The 20,906-nt window shown below is 41.5% G+C and overlaps 1 protein-coding gene across 1 annotated transcript in view; it reads right to left on the reverse strand.

The window, feature by feature from the left end:
- Positions 1 to 20,906, reverse strand: part of ZNF407 (zinc finger protein 407) — a 343,393-nt gene that overhangs the window by 321,906 nt on the left and 581 nt on the right. The gene's annotated exons all lie outside the window — the stretch shown is intronic.

A 20,906-nucleotide genomic window follows, 5' to 3' on the forward strand; every position in this document is an offset into this window, starting at 1 on the left:
CAGAATGACATGGTTTCAAGAGAGGTGCAATTCTCACCAACTTTACCAATTAAAGCTAAAGAGAAGCAAAAACTAAATGCAATTTGAATCATTTTTCTACCATAGGCTGTAATACCCTCTTATGTACAGTGGCCCACACTGGAATTCATCAAGAGAAGTACATAGGCACTATCACTGTCAACCTAAAAAAATGTTGAAAGTCTTAACTTTTTCCTGCACATTGGCAGCAAAAGACAAAACTCAGCTGAAACTACTGTTACTTGCAGACTTGGCTCTTGGAAATTTTATCCTATAAACCTGGTCCTAGAATCCCCGGCTGTGTTCTACTTTAAAATATAAGGAGCATGAATTGACTAGATGACCATTCTGGTGTTTAATACTTGGCAAGATTTACCACACTGTCATCAACTTTTGCTCAAAATTAAACCTAAAAGATAAAAAAAGATTTAGGCCCTCGTTTTAAACTACCGTACCATATTAAAAGCAACAAGAGGCCTCCATCATCATAGACTAGGACACATTTGTCTACTAACAGAGCCTGAGCAGGTTTGAGGAAGTAGCAGCACCAGCACAGGTGAAAAGGCCAACACAAATGGCCAGTTCTCTGCTGGCTGTGAACCAGTTTTTTTTTAGTTACTTGAAGCAAGAAGCAGAAGAGAAACAGGAACTAGAGAAAACTGCAAGGAAGATAAAAAACAACAACTACAAAAAAAAAGGCAGGTTTTTTTGCATTGAAATGTACTCTTCATTTTTTTGTTACAATTTTTTAAAAAATATATTTTGCAGGCATTTGTTATCCAGCTATTCACTGAGCCACAGCCCACTGAATATAAAAAAAGAACCTAGCCAATAGAATTTCAAATGAAAGGTAGGCTGATAATAATTTGAATGTATGTTATCCACAATTAATGCAAATATGCCAAAAATTCACAGCAAAATTAAATAAATAAATATTTAATTTTAAAAACAAAACAAAACATAGACCCAGACACATTCAAAGTCCAGTCAGGATGCTAAAACTGTAAAAAAGGTATTAAGGAGGGAACACAGCAGAAAGTAGAAACGAAAATTCAGCATATGTTAAATACTAGGATTTTCTGACTAATCATTTTAATTGCCTTGTAGCTCTTTAATGACATTCTACTGAGGCAAATCAGGCCCACATGGTTTAACTTTATCTATTGCCATCTTTGAAATTACTGAGGATGCACATAGTAATCTGTGTATATATGCACACGCTTCTCGATGTCATTGCATACCCTGCTTTTCTCTTGTCAGCTGCCTCCTCAAGTAGCTCAGCTGAGAAGATCTCCATGAGTTTTTGGCTGAAGAGGTAACATAAGGAGTTGGGATTATTTGTGTGGTAGGTTTAACAAAGTTTCCAGAGAAGAATACAAAGTGTACATACTCTTGTAAAGAAAAGGAGAAATTAATAAAAATAAAAGCATTCTGATGACATCTGGTGGCCACTTCACACAAGGAAGTAATTCTCCTTCATTTGAGAACAACAGATCAAAACGCAACGTGTCCTTTTGGTAAGCATATTGACAGAAAGGACAGCTGATATTATAATCAATTAGAATATATATCCACTGGAATATACATGTTTACATGTCTGTATATATCCAATTACTGTATTACTGGTATAGGTATTTAGACATCCTCAACAATTTTTACTATTACAAACAAAACCTGTTTTTCTATACAATAAAACAGAAGTGAGCACACTGGAAGTATTTCAGCTCAATCCTACAAGACATATGAAACCAACTTTCTTTTCAGTTTTGATTTTCCAGCTCAGTTGCTTAAATAATGCAGAGGATAAGGGAGAAGAACAGCGGAAGCAGGGGGCTGCCTTGCACCTGGGTGCACTCAGAAGGATGGATGCTGTCCCCAATCCCTTCCACTACATGTTAGTCCTCCAGCACACTACAGCAAAGCGTAACAAGCAGTCTTCACTTCTCTGTATCATGGGATCTCTAACAAGAATAAATTAATATCCACGATTAAGAATTAGTAGAAAGAGGTGATAGCTATTAACAGTTCTCAGCTACAGAGGGGATAAACCCTTAACATGCAGGGGAAAACTGCATGTCAAATCACACCTTTTCTCCTTAATGGTTTCTTATAATACGTGCAAGCAATCACAATAGTGCTGCCATCTCCTCCACAACACATGGTACAATTTTTTTCCCTCATCACCTTAGGTGATCATCACTAAGACTTAAACTACACATAGCTGTACAAAGCTTGGCTCCCTCCATAACAACCATTACTTGCTTTCAGGGAAACAAATCCATGCATGAGCTGAAGTTCTGAACTCCTTTTAAACTTACATACTTCTGCACTTTGAGCAGTTGAGGGGGTTACCATTGAATTTTACTCTGAATTTCACTGTCCTTGACAAGATGGAAACCAATATAACACAGCAATGGGAGGCATACCAGCTTGATGGTCCATCGTAAGTCCAAGCACTGGCAATATGAGATGATTAAAAAATGTCTCTCAACTCCTGCAGTGCCTGTGATACCAGTCAAGAGTTATTATACTGACACAACATGGAGCATTTTCCCTTTCCCATCCTCATGCCCTTCACTGGAGTTAAGATATGTAGCTACCAAAGGTGACTTTGCTCCAGCAGATGAAAGAGGCTGAAAGCCAAGCAGGCTCCCACTGCTTCCCATGAAAGCCCACTCTTAGTCAGCAGATGGAGAGCAAAGGTAAATGAGGGAGGAGGCAGTGCTATGGCAAAGGGCTCAGTACACCCCTGAGAAGAAAACTGGGGGATACCACAGCAGTGTACACTTTGTGCCATGGCCCATACAGTGAACCTACATCCCCTAAGACAGCTCCTAGCCAGCTAGAATTGAAGGAAGGAAGGAACTGATGTCATCTACCTGGACTTGTGGTAAGCATTTGACACTGTCCAGCACAACATCCCTGTCTCTAAGTTAGGGAGACATCAACTTAACAGATGGACCATTCAGTGGACAAGGAACTTGGCTGGACAGCTGCACTCAAAGAGTTGTGGCCAATAGCTCGATATTGAAGTGGAGATCAGTGACGGGTGACGTTCCTCAGGGGACAGAATTGGTGTCACGGTTTAATGCTGGCCTGGCAATTAAACAAATGACCCCCCCTTCCTCCCCCTACAGAGAAAGGAGAGAGAATATGGTAGAGACTTATGGGTTGGAAACTAAATTACACAACTTTAATGAAACAGAAGCAATGAAAATAATGAAATATGTACAAATATATACAAAACGACTATCATGCTCTCCCCTCCCCTCAAATAACACTCATGTCACCACCAAGGCTGCAGGGCAGGCCCTGGAAAAGTCCTGGACTCAACTTCTGGAGTCAGCAGCAGATCGAAGCTGGATGCCAGAACACATGGATACAGGAACACATGGATTGGGATCAAAAGCACACAGACAGAATCCTCCCAGGATATGGCCATGGATGAAAATAACTTGACCCCCATGATCCCTCATATTTATACCAAATATGACATGTATAGGATGCTTTGTTTGGTCAATTTTGGTCAGTTGTTGGGTCCACACCTCCCCAGAGAAGGGTTGCAGGTGTGACCCCTTTACTCCCTTCTGGTTCTGGAACTTAAGATGTTTTTCAGAACCAAGCAGTGGCCTTGGTTCTATGTACCATTCTCTCACTGCAACTATAAACATTGAGAGTTATCAGTCCTAGAAGCAGACACTGACTGAAAAACATGCTGTTAATTTCAGCAACTGCAACTACTTAGAAGACACTTAACTGAAAAGTAAAATTACTGAAAGGAAAATTGGCTCTATCCTGGCTCAAACAAAGATAATTGGGGCTGATGCTGTTTAACATCTTTGCTGGTGACAAATCCCACTTTGCCCATGGACAGTGTGATCAAGTGCTCCGTCAGCAAGTTTGCTGACAACACCAAGCTGTGTGGTGCAGTCAACACACTGGAGGGGAGGGATGCTATCCAGAGGGATCTTGGTAGGCTGGAGAGGTGGGCCCATGCAAACCACATGAAGTTCAACAAGGCTAAGTGCAAGGTCCTGCACATGGGTCTGGGCAACTTACAGGCTGGTTGGACAATGGATTGAAAGCAGCCCTGAGGAGAGAAGGACTTGGGGGTGTTGGCTGATGAAAAGCTCAACAGGATCCAGCAATGTGTGCTTGCAGCCCAGAAAGCCAGTTGTGTCCTAGGCTGCATGAAAGTAAGTGTGGCCAGCAGGTCAGGGGAGGTGATTCTCTCCCTTTTCTAATCTGCTGCTCCTTGTCCAGCTCTGGAGCTCCCAATATATGGATGACATGGAGCTGTTTGAGCCAGTCCAGAGGAGGGCTACAAAGATGATCAAACGGCTGGAGCACCTCTCCTATGAAGGCAGGCTAAGAGAGTTGGGGTTATTTAGCCTGGAGAAGAGAAGGCTCTGGGAAGACCTTAGAGCAGCCTTACAGTACATGAAGGGGGCTTACAGGAAAGCTGGGGAGGGACATTTTACAAGGGCATGTCATGATAGGATAAGGGGGAACAGTTTTAAGCTGAAAGAGGGTAGATGTAGATACTTCACTGTGAGGGTGGTGAGACACTGGAACAGGTTGCTCAGAGAAGTTGCAGATGCCCCCTCCCTGGAATTGTTCAAGGCCAGGTTGGATGGGGCTCTGAGCAACCTCGTCTAGTGGAAGGTGTCCCTGCCCATGGAAGGGGGGTTGGAACCAGGTGGTCTTTAAGGTTTCTTCAAGCCCAAATCATTCTATGATTCTGTGACTTGAGGAGGAGAAGGGACAGACCCTTGCTGACACCACCATCACTTATAAAGCCATGATTTACCTCTTGTCCAAAGCACTCACAGAACTGGTACTTGGGGAACAAATACCATGAAGGTTTCAAATGCCTCTGCTTTTCAATAGTACCCGTTTCCCCTCAGGCCTCTTCATTTTAATGCAACAAATTTGATGCATACCTTAATCAGTCCCTGAAATTTAGCTATCTTCCAGAGCCAGAAATGCACCTAAGCACGTACACAGTTTCAGTAGGATTCCTCCTAGGCATGACATGAGGCACATGTGTTCAAGTGCACCTTCAAACAAGGACTCACATTGCAATAAAAATTTCCATTTCTCCTGCAGGAACAGTCCTTGCAGTGCAACAGCAGGAACAGTTGAGCTGGGGACCTGACAGCTTCCCTAATACCTACAAAAATTATGCAGCTTTATTCTGTTATATCTAAGAGCTGCACCTTGCTTTCTCATGTTCTGTTACTTGGGTTTCTAGTGTGTAGAATCTTGTTAGTTTGAAGCAAATCCCATAATAGCTACACAAGACTGCAGTGCATTTCCTTCAGGTGTTGGTTTATCACAAACTCCAATTTCTAGTCAGCATCCACGTTATCAAAGAGCTGCCCAGGAAACACCAGCGATGGAGCCCAAAGTGAGGGAAGTCTTCTCCTCCCCCAGGAGCCCAGTGGCCACACAAAGCGACTGCTAATGTGGCTGGTGGCTGACATGGTCAGGGTGGCACTGCAGCCCTCTTCCTCCTCAAGCCGGGAAGACGTGCTGGTCAACTTGGTGGCCCTAGCTGCTGCCTCCTGCTCCCCAGATTTCTCCTGGGCAGTGAGTGCAGCATGCTGCTAGACCTTCCCCAGATGCAGCTGCTGGCATCACAGGAGGAGGCAGCAGGACCACACAGTGCTTCCCTGGGCAAGACCTGGGACCTAGGTTAGGGTGGCAACTTGTGCATGTGGCCTCTGTATTTCCTCAATACATTGCTCTCTCTCAGGAACACGTTAGGAGAGTGTTATTGCTAAAAATGCTACTAATTCCCTGAAAAGCACCGAGTTAAAATCAATCCCACAAACTTTCTTGAGATCAATATGTTTTAATGAACACAGAAAACGTACTTGGTGGCAACCACGGGCAAGTACCTGGAGACTGAGCTGGAGTAAGAAATAACACCTGCTCCAATGCTTTCCTGGGAGAAAAAATTGACATATTACTAAGGAGGCTATTGCTCAGCTCAAATGTTCCCATGATCTGCAGGACCACAAGCTCACCCTTCGGGGCAGTCTGGTGGTGATTTATCAGGGCAGAGCACGGGGAGGACAAATGGTCAGCTTTCCCCATCACAGGCAGGGCAGCATGTTGACACTGCTCTCAGCTGACCAAGCAGCCTGAATCGCAGATCCAGCCCATGTCTCTGATGGAGCAACATGGGTGCAGAAAGCAGACTACAAGCCAAACAGGCTGCTTCTGATATCAAAAGGTGCTGGTGTGGTCTGTTTTTCTCTCAGGTCATAAAAAGAATATTTAGTCCTGTGTTTCAGTCATCAATAGTAATTTTCCTGGTATTCGTCCTAGGAAAACACTTTTAATAAGTGCTGCCAGACTGTTTCTGCTATCTGTAGTCATCAATGGATAAGAGACAACAGTCTAAAGCTTACAGATAACAGGAGGAAAAGTGTTGGTTTATGTCTTTTTCAGTGAAGCCTAATATGAAGTGTGCTGTTCCATCTTGTAATTTCCAGATGACTTGAGCATTACATCTTGTTTGTTTCCAAGCACTATGATTCAGATTTTCACTTTCTGGTAAATTCCATAAATGTTTGATAATCAAACACAACTTATGTTTTGTCAAATCTGCAGCCCTCTTCATTCTAAAGTATCAAATCCCTTTGAAGCAGGAAAGGAATTCACTCTAACGGTGGCCATGTAATTCCATTTCACAACTTAAAATAGTGTTTTGTAACATATGGTCCATTTTTCCAGAATCGAATACCTGATGTTCTTTCTGTAAACTAAACAATACAGAATATTTTACTGGTTAAATCCCTGGAACAGCACAAATCACAGCAATATAAATATGCAAAGATTCTTACTACAATAATTATACTTTTTTTCATCAATTCATTGTTCATTACTGTGCTAAGGAGATCTAAGTATTCTTAAATGGAAAAAATAAATAAATACCCCTTTATTGGCTATTAATTCCTCACAAAATCCTCGCCCTACAACAAAAAGTGTATACTAGGTCTCTTAATTGCTTAGTAGGCATCCTAATGCCACTACTAGCTGTGGCTTAAGTTACGTGAATACCTAAAAATGTCTACATCTAAATGAAGTCACTAGGAACAGGGCATTTGAAAGTCAACATATTTCTTTAGGTGCTTAAAAAGAATTTGGAAAGTAATGCAGATATTCAGATTTCATTATTTTATCCACAAAACTTGTTATTCAGAATTGAACAAAATTACATACAACCATATTTTTATAATTAAAATTAGCTGTTTATTTAGTAAACTCAAAAGTTAAGAATGCTCTGCTACATTAGTAACTCTTTCTCCAGAATGCTTCAAAAGAAAAATTAAGTTATATTATTTTTAATAACTTGTAGATTTTAAGAGTGCCCAAATATAAATAAAAAAAGAATTACAGAATAAAGGTAGCAAATGCACAGATTCAATGCTATTAAAAGGCAGACACATGAGATCTCATGTATCTTGTGCCATTTGTAAAAAGGTTGTTTTATTATCAGTGTAACTAATCACAATGAAGCCATCTCTTACAACCAAAGACATTATAATGAATTTTCTTTACAGCTACAGAGAAATGGGATTTGCTGTTCCATATCAAACTAGAACAGGCTGTATAAATTCTTCTTCATATTTATTGTTAAATGTAATTTTTATCTATAAAATCAGCCATGAAATATTAAAAAATGAAACAACAGAATTTATATCCTTTACTTAATTTAGTTTAAATGGTCTATTCACTAAAGAGAGGGAAAAAAGGTTAGATATGTATTATAGCTCACCCTCCCCTCTCCCCCCTAAGTATTTCCATTATAAACCCCCTAGTTTTTGGAATTTATATCTTGGCTGTAAAAATTCACTTCATACTTAGATTTGGTATACTTTTCCTTTTACAAATTAAAACAAAAAAAAAAGTTTCAGAAGGAGAGCAAGAAAGAATGTAAGAGAAGGAGAAAAGCAATCAGACTAATAATGGTACTGCTCAGCCACTTAAATCAGTAAATAAGGGCCATCTACTGTAACTCAGACTCATTTTTCACTCCGAGGAACTGCAGGACATGGTCAGCCAGCTGCACTGCAGCTCCTGGGTAGATGGGTGCCAAGTACTGATCTCCAGCTGCTGCTGACCTGGGCCAGGTTCAGACTGGCAGACTAGGCAGGAAAACCCTCCTATCCTACTTCTGTCTCCTGGAGTCACCTGTACAAGTGGGAACTGGGTGAACTGAATGTGAGTGAGAACAGCAAGAAGTACTAAAAACATCTGAGTCAGAGAAAAGACAAGACAAAACAAACCAGCACATCTTAAAAATTAACAATAGACAAAATAGTGCATAAAAAACGGGCTTCTCCCAATAAAAAGACCTAAGACGAGAATTCAGGAACTGGAGATTGGACAACACATAGTACAACGAAAACTGCAACAGAAAGATAGAGGCCGCCAAAAAGCATCAGACATTCAGGGAAGTCAAAGGATTAAAGGGTATAACAATTGCTTTATTTAATACTGCATGGAAAACAGTTCATCGATAAGAAAGTAGCTTCCAAAATGAAACATGAAGTAAGGCAAAAGGAGACAAGCAAACTATGACCTTAAGATGTAAGCTACAATCTAGTCTGTTTCCTACTACCGATATTGTATTTTCAGCTTTTCCCTACAGCATAACAAAAAGCACAAGAGTAAAATGTACCTTAATTTTCAGAGTCTGCATTTTACAGTTTGAAAGGAACGGAAAAAAGTATCAAGGGAGCAAAACCCTGCTTTAGTTCTTACAATGCAGCTGGTGAGTTGGTCAAACTGGTGCTCTATGACAAATACATCTGTAAAACAACCGGACTCACAGTAAAGGCTGCAACTGTAAAATCCGTTGCCAGTTTATGGAATTTATGCCAGATCACCAACACAAAAAAGACAAAGGAAAAGGGAAGGCTGAACCAGGCAACAAGGACGCTCGAAGGTGGTCCTGTGGCACAAAATTCAAAACCATTCCCAAAATTACTTAAGCCTGTATCCACTAGTGATGTCAGTCACTACTGAATTGCTCAATGCCAAGCTTTAAAATGTCTGGAGCCGTGAGACCTGGAGTCCTGAGTGAGGTATATCTGTATCTCACATGAAATACACAGAAAGAAGAAAAAAATCAGCTTGTGCTCAACCCACACAGAACAGCCTCCTCAGCTACAGAGGAAAGACAGTGAGCACAAGTCCTGAACCCAGAAAAGGAAATCTGCCAGGTCTAGCAATCTGTACAAAAGAAAGAAGACATTGACTCTGCAGAGCCACTACTGTGCTCTTTACCTCTCACAAATCTGGAGAGCCTTCGTCTTCCACCTGTGGCATGTCAGCTGTCCTGGCATTCTGAAGCACACACCTAAGAAGAGCCCCCTTCTCCAAACCTACTGGAGCTGCTGAATAACACTATGTCCCCTACTTCTGAATACAGAGCAGAGCTTCAAGCTTGCACATCCCATGCAGGGATTAATAAGTTTTCATGATGATTCAGTAAAACCTGCATTCACTCTAAGAGTATTTTTTGGGTTTTTTATGTTAAAAAGTGCATAGACACTCATATTATTTCTATTAGAATTCATTATATCTGTTTATGGTAAAAATGCATTAATTACAAAAACAGGTATTGACCAAATATAAGCAAACACGTAGTAATTGTTCTATCCTTCAGCTGTTGTTCAGTGGAAAACACTGAAAGTGCATTAGGAGCACCTTGTAGAACTGTTCAAATTAATACATATCTCTAAGAAAAACTCAGCAATATTGCATTTAATTAAAAAGTGTATTTTACAAATTACTGGAATTTGGGAGAATATTAGTCTTGAAAAATGTTCCTTTAAATTACCCTATTTGAAGGGACTGGCATGACTGTATTATCTATATATTTTTACATTGCTTTATGCAGCCAGTTGACTAAATAATTAAAAATATACAGGACTGAACTTCAGTTTGACCTGCAGTGACTCCTACGTGTAGTCTCAAAATTAACACGAGCACTGAATGCTACTAATCTTCAACTTGTAATAACTGATCAAAGAATACTGCTCTGTAATTTACTACAAGCTAAAATCATAGTGCTGAACTGTGCATTTTCAAACAAGTGGTTTATAGCTCTAGATTTAAAATGCAAAGTTTCCATTATATTTAATAATTAAAACACATGCTGTGTTATGGTTACATTTGGTGACTGGATTAGTAGTACTCCAACTGAGTTAAACAATGCCTTTTTCCTATTAGAGTTCATATTACCATATTATCTATTTGTTTAAGAAAAGGAAGAAAAAAAGCACAGCAAGGAAGAAGGAATAAAAAAGAAATATGAATATCAAACATGCTGAAAGACAGTGAGGACCAAGACAGCAAGAAGACCTGGTATCAGCAAAATCTATGCTAGCTGAAAGCAGAAAAGTTGAAATATCTGCATTTTAAGTATGAAAACTTTTTCAAGACAAAGAATATTCTCCCTTTGTCAATAAGGGCTCTCATTCAAAGTAAAAGATTTAAAGCTCAGTCTATTTTCCTAGATGTAGTCTCTAAAAATTTAGGGAATACAGACATCATTGTCAAAGAGCGGACTCTCTCAGGCTGTCAACTTCTTAATTGGGGTCTGACTTCACAGAGAAGTGTGAAATTACGTGATTATTTATGCTTGGCAATTCTGATGGTTTAGACAGTTCCAGCATTATGAACATCTTCTTTTACAAAGCAAAATTCCTACTGCAATTTTATTTTAGGGAATGTAGAGTCATAGAACGATTTGGGTTGGAAAGGACTTCCAAGATCACCTAGTTCCAACCCCCCTGCATGGGCAGGGACACCTCCCACTAGACCAGGCTGCTCAGAGCTCCATCCAACCTGGCCTTGAACACTTCCAGGGAGGGGGCATCCACAACTTCCTTGGGCAACCTGTTCCAGGGTCTCACCACCCTCACAGTGAAGAATTTTCTCCTAATGTCTAATGGAAATCTACACTCTTCAGCTTAAAACTGTTCCCCCTTATCCTATCATGACATGCCCTTGTAAAAAAGTCCCTCCCCAGCTTTCCTATAGGCCTCCGTCAGGTACTGGAAGGCTGCTCTAAGGTCTCCCCTGAGCCTTCTCTTCTCCAAGCTGAACAACCCCAGCTCTTTCAGCCTGCCATCATAGGAGAGGTGCTCCAGCTGTCAGATTATCTTCCTGGCCCTCCTCTGGACTGGCTCCAACAGCTCTGTGTCCTTCATATGTTAGGGGCTCCAGTACAGTACTCCAGGTGAGGCCTCACCAGAGCGGAGTAGAGGGGGAAAATCACCACCCTTGACCTGCTGGCCACGTTTCTTTTGATGAATTATTACAATTTATTATTACCATTATTTTTTTCTGTGCTTTCTAGGTGGCTTATTCAAACTAAATTTAATTATTATGTGAAGTATTTATCTTCTCTCAAAACAGGTCCCACTAAGCTTAGAAAAATAATTTACAAGGATGAAAATTAATTTCAAAATAAAACTGAAATGAAACCATGGCAACAGTGACATCAACTGAAGTTTTCTCAGCCCTATCAGCTACATTCCTCCACTTCCGTGCAACATTTAAATATAGACTTCAGAGATTAACTTTGTTTCCATTTCAAGTATATTTTCATTATCTTGGTATCGGATTTGAAGGGAGGCTTATGAGCCTGAAATTTTGCCTACTTCTTCTAATGAAGTTGGTTTAATGTACTACCTCTGCCTGTATGCATTCTCCTAGGAAATCTATCCCTTTATACGGCATATACCCTTTGCATACAAAACACAAAGTATCTATTATCTGAAAAAAAGTTTATCCAACACTACCTCGAAATACATTTTATTGACACCAGCAATGTCTAAAATCATAATGATGTGCACTAAAAAAAAGAGAAGGTATTCTTGCAAGTCAGCCTCCACCTGCAAAGCTCAGCATGTTTTTTTGACTGGAATCCAAAACTGGCAAAACACATTGTCAGGTTTTCACTTGTCCTCTCTCAACAACTGTCCACTGTAACTAATAAGCTTGTGCCCCAGAAGGTTTTTGGATTTTGAGAGAAGGAGCTCCTTCTGTCTCATCAGATGTCTGCTTTGGAGCAGTAGAAGGGACACCTCCAATATCAGGCCTACACCATTTTTCTCCTCAGTCTCTTCCTGGTCTTCCTCCCTCAGGTTGCCATTCCTATTGCAAACTCCTTGGGTGACAAAAAGAAAATCAGTCAGGGAACACAGCTTACACCCAACCCTCTGCAGATATCATCAGAGGCACACACAAATAAGTCAAAGAAAATACTTGCCACAAATTTTCAAGCTACCTAGGCTTACAATGACTCTCACATTCACAAGTCTGTGGCTTTGACAACTAAAGCCTAATCAGAAACAACTAAAAAAAAAAAAAAAAAAAAAGTTTCTTCATACAATAAATATACAAAGTTCCTGGTACCAGCAAGTAACAACACTGTATTACAATACCTCTGCTTAAAAAGCAAGCTCTATCTTTGGGGTAAGATTTGAATAACAACCAAAAAAAAAAAATCCAATTTTATTTCTTTGTTTTTGTAAGCACAAATTATGAGATAGAGAGCTTGTCTCAGGTTCTGATTTTGATCATTTTGACACAAATTGAAAAAATTCTGTTAAACTAAATGAAGATATTCCGATTGATATTCAGGTAAATGACATCAAATTCTAATCCCAGGTTTTCTTTCCTTCCTGATTAAATTACATTAATGTACACTCAAAAAAAAGGAACTACTGCTAGTCCTAGTATTTTTTCAGTAGAATAATATAACTGTTAACAAAACATTACATACACATATACATGAAGTCATCAGGGCTCTTTCCTATGTCTGCCATTTATTTTAAGCCTCACAGTAGCGAGGTTTATAATATTATAGTATGTGACACCAACATATCATCCTAAATGCAGGACAGAAGTGAACCTGCATCCTGTAAGGACCTATAGGGCCACGTTTTTTCCCTTTTAACCCTATCAGGTTAATAAAAAGTATCAACCTGATACATATATGAGACAACAAAAGACAACACACTGCCTTCTTACATGGAACACACCAGGAAAAGGCTCAAACCCTAAATACTGCATCTTTGCATTACTAAAAAGTTTGACATAGTATTTATTGCCATATTACCCCTAATTAGCAGCTTAAGCCTGTTAGCAAGAACAGTTATTTTCATTTAAGGTAAACAGGAATTATCTTTCCATTGTACAGGTAAAACTTGTAAATAGGACAGCTCATGAATTCTAAGATGAGAGTAACTAGGAAACTATTCATTAAGGCTTGGGTTATAAATTCAAAACACGAAGCATAACGTGCTTAAAGAAGAAGGTTTTATTTTTAAAAGCATTCATTAGGCTCTCATCTCCACGCCTCAGACTTGTAAATAATTTAAAATGAAAATGCAAACAACAGGGAGAGAAAAAAAATGCAATTCAAATCATTCCATTGTTGTACCAATAAAACTGAAAACAATTGAAAAGAAGTTGGCAGATTTTGAAGACAACATCCAGAAAACATTTTTATGTACTGTATCTTTGAACTTAGATATTATGCAAGCATTGGATCCAATTAAAAAAAAAAAAATAGCTCTGACTTATAACAATCAGACTGTGCCCAGCAAAGGATACACATGCTAAACTAGTAATTTTTATTTGTATTCATTGTCCTTTATTCTGCAGCTGCCAAAACAAACATACATGCTGCAACTTATGTATCCTTTCAGATTTTAAATTTTTCCATTTTGACTTTTCAGAAATGTTTATCTTATTAACAATTTATATGACATAAGGCAAGAACTCCCTTCCTTTATCTTTAGTAAGATAAATCTAGGTTTGCCTCACATGAGGAGCATGAAAAGAAACAGCCTTTAGTTCACTGGCATTGAAAACAGGAACTGAAGAAGACAAAAGAAATCAAACAGAAAACAAAACACAAGGATCATTGCTGCCCTTGCTGCATACCCAGTGTCCCAAATTCTGCAGAATGTGTGTTACACAGCAAGGAACTAGGAGAGATCAACGTTTTGCCTTTATTGAGTTTCTTTTCCCAAGTACTTGGAACCATCTAACTTAAATCTAGCATTTGATTTCACTTAAACAGTCAATGGAAGACAAGCACGCAACAGGCGTTTCTCCTTGTTAGCAGACCAGAAGGGATTGCGAAATGCAACCACATCATGGTTCTTGGGGAGGAAGATGGGCACGTATGCTGGTCATCACACGAACATCAAGACATGCTCCTCAGAAGCCTTGAGCTTACTGTCTGGACCAGGAAGCTGGATACTTTTCAGCCACAAGGGACTTCCTGCACGGATGCAGAACACAAACAGGAAACCTGACTCTTCCAGCGATCTCTGGGCATATAGCAAGTGTGAAACTCAACTGCAGCACACACAACTTACAGCCAGCATGGTGCTTCATACAGGCACAAAGCTCCCCAGGGAGCACATGAGCAGCAAGTCTGATGTTTGCTCACATGAACCAAGACTGGTAGGCCACCCTTGTTCATGCTTTTCCTGCAAGCACAGAAGCAGGTGGTGCTAACATGCGACATACCACCAGTGCAGGGTAAGTACGCAAGCCACCGCCTGCTTAGGCATGTCTTAAAACCAACTCTGGATAACCTATCTTATAAATTTATATCAAATGTTTACAGCAAACATGTTCTACTAACTTAGGAAAAACAAACCAACCCAACCACTAACCCACCAAATGGAAACAGGGGCAGGTCACAGGCTCTTCCAGAGCAAACCCAAGCTTGAAAACCTGCCTTAAAAGAGAGCTCACATGTACAGAAGTATAAAGCCATACCTGAGCTTTTAAGGCCATCCAAGTGGCACCAAAACAGTTTTTGTATAAATTATAACTCTTCCGAGGACCTCCAAGCTTGCTGGAATGTCTCCTACAGACATATTTCTATACCACATTATTGTGTCAGATTCCATAACAAAATATCACACAAAACCACAGTCTCCATGTAAACTGATTACTTAGTATTACTTTTTTTGGATTAGTTTTGTTACACATTGTAATTGTGGTGAATTTTAACGTTTATATTAATTTTTTTAATCTTTGTACCTATATTCTGAGATACTTTTGATATACCAAGCATGGGCTAAGGACAGCAAGAAACTTTCTTTTTAACTACAAGACAAAGAAATACCAGACAAGAAAGCATCTATATGAATGTATGTAGCAAAACAGTAATCTATAGAGATGCATACATCCAGATCTAGACACTGAAATACTGCATACCCTAACTACTCTGTACGTCTCCTCCTTGGCCATTACATGTGACACACACACATAAGAAATTATATTTTTAGACTCAGAAAGGCAGAGGCAATTAAAATGTATGCCTGTACCACTAAGGACCGAAGGAAACTAAGACCATTTCCAGCCTCCCAGCCCAGTTAAATATATCCCATAATGTTACAGACAGTAGTTAAGTAGTAGGCCAGACTACTCAGAAAAAAGGTCAGTCTGCTGAAGAACAAGGAAACAAAACAAAACAAAAAATCAGCAATCAACAACTCCGCTAATGCAGGACTGGAAAGCAGTCACGAGTCACGCAAACAAGCATTTTACTTTCGGAACATCATTACTGCCTGTTTCTAAATGGCACTTGGGTTATTTCTTTGTAAAGAAGCCTGTGAATTGGCTAGCACTTACTGCAATTTTCCTTTTCATATCAAGGAAAGAACTAGAGGTAACTAGACTTCTTGCTGCTGTAAAGATTGCTGCCATTTTGTAAGTTGGGACACAATCTTCTTTCATCTTCATATGTTGAATAACTGAAATTAGGTAAAAGAACAAAATGTGTATGCATATTCAACATAAACACCAAGAATGGGCTATAGACTCTTCTGTAACTACAGAATCTTCACTGGCAGACAGCAGAAACACGATCACCAGAATTCACAGCTGCAGAGCAGGAAGGCAGATCTGTCTCCCCTGTTTAAAACATACAACTTCCTTCTGCAAAGCAAAAGACGCCTTTGGAATTTATTCAGGTGAGATATTAGAGATTACAAGAATAATGTCTTTACATGTTTTGCTTCTTCACTGGTTTTATACACACAGGCTAACAAACACTTTGAGCTTATGCCTTAGCACAGGCCGAAATTACAAAAAAAGTACCCAGTTTGGAAGAAAAATACGTGTAGAGATATTTCATTTAAACTTTCACTCACTTTTGTGTAATGCCGTAAGAACGTCCACTGCAAAGGCAGTCAGATCAAAGATTAAATCAGTCTGATGTTATCAGAGAGATCTCACATGAATTTTGGCACCCTGGGCAACATTCTGGTGGTTTGCAATGCCACCTCCTGTGTGGGCCTACTCCCAGCTCATTCTCAGGTTAATCCAACACCTCTTAATAGCTCTAAGCAGCACCAGGTGAGGTGTACTGCTGATTTCCCAAACAGACTTGTGTTCACCAAGAAGTGCTGTCAGTCACTGATCCTGCTTATCCCACCCGAGTCGCCCCCTGCAGGGGCAGTGGGACTCCCACGCCTGTACTGCCGCTGGCCAGGCACTGCGTGCACCGCACCTCTGGCACTGCCAGCAGCACAGGGCGGCTGTGCTGTCCCCACCTAGCGAGGCCAACACAAAGCAACACCCTTCTGGGATAGAGCCATAGCCAAGAGGGCTCCGCTGGCCTGCTGTTGACTATTGTAGATGACACTTAGTTGGGCGGCTGTGTTGATCTGCCTGAGCATAGGAGGGCTCTACAAAGGGACCTAGACAGGCTAGATCGATGGACAGAGGCCAATTGCATGAGGTTCAATAAGGCCAAGTGTTGGATCCTGCACTTCGGTCACAACAACCCCATGCAAAGTTACAGGCCTGGGGGAGAGTGGCTGGAAAGCTGCCCAGCAGAAAAGGACCTGGAGGCGCTGGCTGACAGCTGCCTGAATATGAGCCAGCAGTGTGCCTGGGTGGCCAAGAAGGCAAATGGCATCCTGGCTTGTATCAGGAATAGAGTAGGCAGCATGACTTCGGAAGGGATAGTCCTCCCTGTACTCAGCACTGGTGAGGCTGCACCTTGAATACTGTGTTCAGTTCTGGGCACCTCAACACAGGAGAGACACTGAGATGCTGCAGTCTTTCCACAAGAGTAAAGAAGCTGGTGAAGAGTCTGGAGAACAACCTTGAGGAGGAGCTGAGGGAACTGGGGTAGTTTAGCCTGGAGAAAAGGAGGCTGAGGGGAGACCTTGTCACTCTCTGCAACTGCCTGAAAGCAGGGTGTAGTGAGGTAGGGGCTGATCTCTTGTAACAAGCAACAGGACAAGAGGAAATGGCCTCAAGTTGCACCAGGAGATGTCTACACCGGTTGTTAGAAGAAACTTCTTCACTGAAAGGCTTATTAAGCACTGGAATAGGCTGCCCAGGGTGATGGTTGAATCACCATTCCTGGAGGAGTTTAAAAGGCATGTAGATGTGGTGCTTAGGAATATGGTTCAGCACTGGACTTGGTAGTTAGGTTAATGGTTGGACTTGATGATCTCAAGGGCCTTTTCCAACCAGAACGATTCTGTGATACTCTGGTGATGAATGTGTCAAAATGAAAGCGATGTTTCTGTTTTACTCCTTGCATAATACAAAGCACAGAAAAGAGACCACTAAGGCTAGTGGTTAGCTTTGTGAACAACAGAGCAGCCATTCCCTCCCTACCACCACAACCCTTGTAAAAAACAAACAAACAAAAACAAACAAAAAACCTGAAAGAACAGCAGCCACTACATCTGCTGAATCATGTCACCTTGTCTTCCCCCCAATGCCTGTTTTTGGTGATATGCTCATTTCAAAAGAGTAACCTATACTCCAGGATATGCAATTGAATGAGGGAACATAGTAATTTCAACACGCACCATAATGCTATCTAGAGGGACCTGGACAAGCTTGAGAAGTGGGCCCATGTGAGCTTCCTGAGGTTGAACAAGGCCAAGTGCAATGTCCTGCACCTAGCTCAGGACAGCCCCCCAGTATCATGGCAGGCTGGGGCACGAAGGGATTAAGGACTTGGGGGTACTGGGTGAATGAAAAGCTGGACATGAGCTGGCAATGCATGCTACCAACCCATATGGCCAAAACAGAAGCATGGCGATCATGTTGGTGGAGGCAATTCTGCCCCTCTTCTCTGCACTCATGAGCCCCCACCTGGAGCCCAGCTCTGGAGTCCTCAGCACAGGAAGTACATGCACTTGTTGAAGTACATTCAGAGAAGCCACAAAAATGAGGGCTGGAGCACCTCTCCTATGAAAGGCTGAGAAAGGCTGGGTTGCTCAGCCAGAAGAAGAGAAGGCTCTGGGGCGACTCTGTTGTGGCCTATCAATACTTACAGGGGGCCTGTAAGAAAGATGCGGACAGGCTTTTTAGCAGGGCCTGTTGTGATAAGACAAGGTAATGACTTTAAACTAAGGGAGAGTGGATTCAGACTAGACATAAGGAAGAAACGTTTTACAATAAGGGTGGTGAAACACTGGCACAGGTTGCCCAGAGAGGTGATTGATGTCCCATCCCTGGCAACATTCAAGATAAGGTTGGATGGGGCTCTGAGCAGCCTGATCTAGTTGAAGACATCCCTGCTCACTGTAGGGGGCTGGAATAGATGACTTCTAAAGGTTCTTTCCAGCCCAAACTATTCCATGATTCTGTGATTCTGCTGTAGCATTTGAATGAATTACTAAAGTAGACATACCATTAACCAGTGTTTTTATTTGAGTGATGGATCACCCATCCAGTGCAATATTTCTGTTTCCCCAAAAAAAGAGAACATTTAAATTCTAAACCATCTTAGGAAATTCAAATGTAGGAGCCTCTCAACAGTCATAGTTCAACCACATTTCATATGCCAATCTGTCTGTAAATTTTTTATCATTCACAAAAACACAAGCCTGTATACAGTGAAAAGATTTTTTTTTTAATTAGGCAAATGAAAGCTGTGTTTTTTCTAATGTTGTGCACATTAATACAAAAATACTGCTCTTCATTACAAAAGTTTTATTTTAATGGAGTATTGTGACGACATCTATTTCACACAGATTCCTTCTCCAAGTAAGGTTGTTGGGTTTCTTTTATAAAAAGAAACAACACAGCTCAAGTTTTTAAAAAGTTTCTAAGAAAGAAAACTTTGGTGCAAATAAATGAGGCATTTTTAACACTATTAGTATAACAATAGTTCCTACAGAAAATTGATAGTAAAGGATTGGCTCAGTGGTTTTGACTCAAGTCCTTTGAAATACATTTCCCACAATGCTAATAAAACTGACACATTTGAACATACTGAAAAAGTCACAGTCCATCATCCTGCTGTCACATGAGTGCATTTGACTTTTTTTTAAATGTATGGATTACACAATTACTGCCAGGCTCCATATTTTATACATAAAAGCTACAATCTGATTATATGTCCATGCTGAAATAATTTATGAAATAAGGGTGGAATGACTGTAATGTTACTTCTATGATGAATGTAACTTGCTGGGAACAGTCTAGAGGATGGCAGGAGAGACCAAACTGAAGCCTGTAATTGTCTTCATCTTTCATGAAGAGGTGTGACCTGGGGAAAATATAGATCCCAACATCCCAAGTTTCGGTCTCATGCAAACATCTTGATTACTCATGTTCTGATATAGGAATGGAAGAGGAAAATTTATAGCCTTCAAAGGCCACACCTTTACATTATTAAGGTAAGAATCAAGCAAATTGCGTTCAATGTTTAAATTATACATCAGTCTCTTATTGTTTTGCACCATCAGCAAATCACTCCTGCCACTATTACCCTTGGACTTTTGGATTCCCGTTATTTACTGCTCCCCAGGTGCTGCTACCATCATGCTTAGTATGACAGAAGATGAACATGAATAACCTTGCAAGTCTGCATTAGGACAAGCACACAAAGACACGAGGGCACCGGAAAACAAGAATTAAAACAATTATGTGAATTCTGAGATCACCAATAGCTACAGCAAACAGCTCACAAACAGAATGTTTGGGGTTTTTTTTCCTTTTCTTTCTCCTTGTCTAACACGGCATTTAAGATTAACATTGTGGTTCACAGGCCACACCAATTATTTGAAGGAGCAAGTGAAATTAAAGAATATGATAACCTATCCCTCAAAGACGACCCGAAACAGTTCATTTTGGCTTAATGATATTTTCTGCTTCAGAGGCACGCCCCTTTAGAAATGTATTAAGGAACTGCTACGCTATTCATGGGAACTAGCTCTTCTTAGTGCAATCTGACAGATCCCCGGCAAGTCCACCAACCAACTCCCCGGGGACAACAAAACCGTGCCGTACATCACAAGATCGCCACGCCGCCGCCGGTGACCGTGACTCGGAGACTGTTCTGTTCAGCGATTTAAGCGGAGTAAGGGCAAAACCGGCGGCGCCTGGTCTTTCACCACTTCTAAGCACTGCCAACAAAGCCCTGGCAGTCACACGCGCTGCCACTCGCTCGCCGCCAACTGCACCACCTCTCGGCCTCACCCACACCGGCGCTAAAATGACCTTCCGGAAAGGACGGGCAAAGAAGAGACAGCGGGGCAGGACCAACAAAGCGCTGCCAGGGCAGAGCTGAACCCCTCCGGAAGGCGGCGGCCCGGCCCGGCCCGGCCCGGCGCGGCGCGGGGACAGCACCGCTCCCCGCCGGCAGCGCACGCCGCAGCCCGGGGCGGGGCCGGAGCAGCCAGCGCCCGCCCGGACCGGCCCCCACCCGCTGCGCCTGCGCACCCGCCTGCCCGAGGGTGACCGCGCACCGGCGCCGCGGCGGGGGGGGCGGGAGGGGGCCGCGTGCTGCCGCCGCGGAGGGGCAGGGGCAGCTGAGGCCGCCGGTGCCGCGTCCTTTCCCCACCCGCGGCGGG

This window comes from Apus apus, chromosome 2 (assembly GCF_020740795.1).
Source record: "Apus apus isolate bApuApu2 chromosome 2, bApuApu2.pri.cur, whole genome shotgun sequence".
In the NCBI taxonomy this organism is placed as follows: domain Eukaryota; kingdom Metazoa; phylum Chordata; class Aves; order Apodiformes; family Apodidae; genus Apus; species Apus apus.